This window comes from Rhynchophorus ferrugineus, unplaced genomic scaffold (genome assembly GCF_030347505.1).
Source record: "Rhynchophorus ferrugineus isolate W39M unplaced genomic scaffold, kcgeb_rfMv2 rfM2, whole genome shotgun sequence".
NCBI lineage: Eukaryota > Metazoa > Arthropoda > Insecta > Coleoptera > Curculionidae > Rhynchophorus > Rhynchophorus ferrugineus.
The window spans coordinates 25045428-25051445 of NW_027472581.1; positions in this window are offsets into that span (position 1 = coordinate 25045428).

Here is a 6018-nt window from a genome sequence, read left to right on the forward strand (position 1 = left end):
CTATGATTTTCATTTAAATTTCCAGACATCAAATCTAAAATTAATATTTTTTGTAGATTTGAATTTGCCAAAATTACTATCAGCGATTGTGAAAAAACATTTTGTTCATATTACTGCAGAATGATCAGCAACACCTTTTTATTAATTAGTCACTAATGTTTAAGCAAACACAGAAATTTTACTTCAATAGAGTAATAGAAGTATTCTAACATATTACTAAAGCACATGGCTAACTAATAAAACAGATACTCTTAGGTAAAATTAATTACATTTATTGAAATAATTTTTTCAAGAGTTATATATAATAATTTTGCCAAAAAAATGTGTTTTACTATGGTAGGCCGGGGACCTTTCAATTGACCAGTTATAAGCCAGGCTCATATTATTTATTATATTAATTCTATATTATATTATTCCTCCTAATTATATAAGATTTGGAGCTGCTATTTGAAAAACCTAAAGCAAACATTACAGTCGACAAAGAACAATCGGTAAGTTATTTTAGTAATATCCCATCGAAAATAACCAACAAAAATGTCGGCTTTTGCAGAGTTCTACTAACACTACAGAACAGCCATCGCCAACTTTAATATCACTCCCGGAGGTTTCGATTATAGAACAAGTTGAAGCCAAACCTATTGCCACACAGAAAAAGAGCTCTACACATTCTAGAACGTAAAACATGCGTTTTGGTATAACATATGAATATTATATTAAATTATAATTTTTTTGCAGGAAAGTTCATTATCCACAACTGCTAAGGTCTGTTCTTCGTAACACAAATCAAGAAAAGAAACACTGACTGATCCCATTAATAGATTACTATAATTTTAACCACAATGATAACCACAGTACTAGGCTTGTTTTTTTTTTAAATATATTTAAATATAATATATTAAGTATTATTCTGGACTTAACAGATTATTTTTCCACATTTTGCTTACTGGTAATAACTTTATTAAATTCTTATTGTAAATTGCAATGAGAATTGATTTAATTTAGTATATGGAAATAAAATTATTTTAACAATTAACTGCTATTTTGGGCTGCAATTAAATACTAATATAAATTATTTTGAGACGAATTTTTATAGAGAAGTTATTAGCTCTTAATATTGAAATATATTTTTTTGCACAGCTTATAATAATTTTTAAAATCAGCATTACTTTTATCTAACTAATAAACTATGATTTTCATTTAAATTTCCAGAGATCAAATCTAAAATTAATCTTTTTTGTAAATTTGAATTTGCCAAAAGTAATTTTGTTAAAATATAACTTACCGAGCCTTATCAGCGAGCCTATAAAAAGTATTTTCTGCATTTTACTGCAACACCTTTTTATTAATTGGAGATACTGGTGTTTAAGTGAACATAGAAATTTTACTTTCATAGAGCTAGAAGTATTGTAAAACAATGCTGATCAAGTCTCGGACTTAACTAATAAAACAGAAATTCTTAGGTAAAATTTAAATTCATTCATTGAAATAATTTTTTCAAGGGTGATATCCAGCTCTCCAATCGTCTTCTTTATCGATTTCGGACACGTATAACTATAAGTTTTAAAATAAAAATCAGATTGTCATAAAATTTTGATATGTATTATTTCAAGATTGGAATTACTAAGTTAGGTTAAGAGCCTTTAGGGGACCGTTATAAGTCAGGCTCCTATTTATTATATTAGTTCTGGTACAAAAAAATGACTTCACAATAATTTTGATTTTAAAATATGAAATAATATTGATTTTTTCCAAATTCAAATAACAGTATCTTCACATATATATATAACATATATATATATATATATATATATGTATATATATATATATATATATATATATATATATATATATATATATATATATATATTATACGAAGGTCACTATTTATATTTCGGGAATTGGCAACACTCACTGTCATGTGAGTCCATCTGACGATTCCAACGTAAAGTTTGACATTTTTGACAATATACGTACTCAGAACATTTTGTCGCACGCACGCTATTTGTTTATTTTATATTTAGTCCAAAAAATGGAACTGAATCGTGAACATTTTCGTGCAACTTAATTTGACTTTTAGCGATGAAGCTCAATCAAAAACCACCGTGTATCTATCGCTGGTTTAGTGAATTCAATCGTGGAAGTACTTCGCTGTCGGACGAGTTTCGTGAAGGTTGTCCAAAATCGGATGTTGTGCAAGAAAACATCGATGCTGTGTGCGAAATGATTAAGCAAGATATTGTGAGATTGAGGCATCCCTAACCATTAGTTCCACCAGCATATATGCGATATTAAATGAACACTTATCTGTGCGAAAGTTATGCTTCATTCGCGATGCTTCGAAAGACGTTTATGAAATCGTGACAGGTGGCGAATCATGAATATATTCGTATGAGCTCGAAAGTAAGCAGAAGTCGATTGTATTGATGTTCCAAGATGAACCAAATCCTACAAAAGTCGTTCGCGCACGAAGCACTTCACAGAAAATGGTGTCCTGTGAAAACAATGCCTCTAGAGGATCGTAGAACAGTAGTTTCTGATTAGTACACAACCATTTGTTTGCCAGAAGTCTTCGATGAAATTAGGAAAACAAACAAGAGACAATTGTTCATCATGACAATGCAAGCTCTCACACATCGGCTCAAACAAGAGACTATTTGAGCGCTCAAACCATCGAACTGATGGGTCATCCACCGCACAGTTCTGATTTGGCACGCAATGACTTCTTTTTGTTCCCATTCGTGAAGAATAAACTGCGTGGTCAACGATTTTCATCGCCCGAAGAAGCTATTGAAGCGTTCAAAAATTATGTTTTGAAGATACCTCATTCGGAATAGAATGCCTTGAAAATTGGTTTAATCGCGATCATCGTGGCGAGTACTTTGAAATACAACAGAAATATATTCACAGCTTAACTCTTTGTTTTTTTCCTAGTCCCGAAATATAAATAGTGACCCTCGTATTAGAGAAAAATACCACGGCTTCAAGGACGAACAGGAAATCGGCTAAATAGAACAATAGAAGAACACTTGACGCATAATGCGAATTTAAGACACTAGGTTGCAAAAACAACTGTTATTAAAGAAAAACATAAAATGAGTGTCCTTAAACTAATAGATTGAGACAACGAGAGGTCAATGAGCCACTGACACACACAAAGCAATTTGTCAACATCGCGTGCAAGAACGTGGCGCATTGACACTTGCATCACTTCACCGTCTTGTCTTCGAATATGACGCCGAAATGAACTATTCGTCGCATGTGACTTGTATACCGGCAATATGGACAAAACAACGACAATCTATCGGGAAAAAGTTCCAGTTAGAAGAAGAAATTGGTATCGCTATTCTCATTCGGACAATATTCCTAAATATAGTATAGTATTTCTAGAATAAATATTCCTAAATGTGTGTATAGTCTGTTTAATAAAACAGTGAACTCACGTCATTTGAATTGATGACGTCAATATGTCACAAAGTTGTCGCATCAACTCTGAGTTTTAGTTCAATTTGGCTTTGACATATAACTAAATTCTATTTAAATAAAATAATTGAAGTGTTAAAAATAAAAAAATTATATTATTGAATTAAAAGGTACTGTTATAAAATATAATTTATTTTAACATTACAGTTCATCTAATGTATATATTACCGAAGAAATTTTTACTATTAAAACTACAATTAATTATACAATTATAATAGTCTGTAGGTTAGGGTTGTCTTTGATATTAACATTGATTTTTTTCAAACCACTTATGAGTTAGAGTTCTAGGCTTGTTTTTTATGTAGTGGTATCCCCAGGAGGTCTAATTCACTAGTAATATGTTTTACTTTCATTAGAGAGCATATTTTTTAGGCTTAATTCTTATTTCCTTCGATACAATGTTTCCGTCTAAAGTAATTTTGATATTACTGTATTTCTCCTTAGTGTGTTTTGTTATTACCTGTACACAACTTTCTTGAGAAAACTAGATTTAATTACTGCATTCTCCCTAACGCATTTGTCATATCTGCAAAACAGTTGTCTCCACTCGCATCACCCTGTCTTGTAATTACATTAAATCATAATCCCATAATTTAAGAATTCCCATTTTAATAAGAATTTACAATTTACAGCAGGCAATACATTAAAAAATTGATGACATGAGTTCTCTGTTATTTTGAATAGACTATATACATGTTATACTGCTGACTGTCAACGGAATCATCAAGATTATGTTTTATGGCCTAAATTGGATAATAAGTGAAATGTCTAGAAATAGGAATTTGGTTTCGAAACAGGTTTCGAATTTAAAATAGAATTAAATCCTCAATGTCGTTTTATACCGCCAAGTAGTATAAAACGCCTTAGAATTCCCTCAATTTACCGGTATGAAATTAGTTGTCAAAAAAAACAGGTTGACGTTTTAACGTCAATATTTCCGTTATTAGTCGAAGCATTCATTATTGTAGTTAAATGAAGTTCGCAGTTGAAGCTGTGAGATCACATGAAGGTGGATTGAAGGTGCTCAAAGACCTCAAGCTATAAAGTATTTCCATTAGACAACACTAACATTTTGAAAAAAAAAACCGTTAGTTCACGAATTACCCTCACAACCATCACAATTCAGGTTGTAAAGCAGCCAAAAAAGAACAGAACTGTTGTGAATCAACATAGTCTACTAAAATTTGGACAGAAACTCTAAATTGAAATGGCCACCAAAAGGCGGATTACAGTATTTCACTTACTTATCGGACGTAGACTATTGGACTTTGGAGTCATCAACATTTAGGAAATCATTCGATAAAAGATATATCATGGAAATTTAGATAGAAACTTCTTTTCTAAAAATAAAATATAATTTTTTTATATATTTTAAACTCTCTTTTTACCAACGAGGGTTTATCTAAACTGGACCTAAAGTTTAACGTAGGCTCCGAACTACGGTCCTTGGCATTAAGCCTACCGACTGCCGAGTGACTAAGTTGATATCATCCTAGAAGACATCCGGTCGTATACAGCCTATACAGCGATAAATTTACGACCATGCTCCTGCAAGATTCGAACCCGCGACAATCGCAACATTAGGAGGACCTCCTGTCGCCTTTACCACTGCGCCACCCAAGCCGACTATTCATGCCACTGTCACAATGAACTATCTTAAAAACTGTGGAAGAAGACAATCATTAACGATCTTAATTTGAACAGTAATTACTTGAAAATTTAAATTAAAAAAATGTTTATCAGCTTTTTTATCCCAAGTAATTGTAGTTTCGATTATACGGAAAATTTCGCATAGATTTGACCTTATTCGCTCTAGGATCTATCATAAGTTTTTTTTCTGTTTTTATTAATTTAAACTGTATTAAATCTGCACACCGCAAACAACTGACCCACTTCTCGTTTGTTTGTCACAACCAACTTCGAAAAAACAATCCCAGATTTCGAACCGATATAGAAAAAACCCACAAGAATCCGGACGCCGTTATAGACGTTGGGCCGATCGCCCGATTTCGTCTAAAAATTTCGGTCACACATGAAATTGCCCAAAAAAAAAACCTGCTCAATATACTGATTCCGTTTTCAAGAACGTAGCGGTACATTTGAAGACCTATATTAAGTCCATTGGAAAATTAAATTGCCGTTTACCACACCTTTATGTTTTATACAAGGTGCATTGAAAATCTTATTATGTCGAAATGACGTGTTCATATATGTTTCATTAAATTAAAATTTTACTTTTAGCGTAAAAGCTTAAAATTTAACTGTAACTGTCAGCATTAAATGGAATAGTTAGTATTAGGTGCCTGTGCGTATTCTGATAATTTTTATACATAAAAAAGGCATTTATTGAGAAAAATGGAGAATATATAACTTCCCTCCCGCAACACGATGGTATCGTATCGAAAAAGCGGTGTTGGTTTGGCAACGATCCATTTTCGCACCTCTTCAGCATTTCGAAACCCGCTACCCAAGCCATGTCTAGTGAGTACATTTTTTTGACCTGATTTGCCAGCTGAAAAGGTTTTCTTACTGACGTTA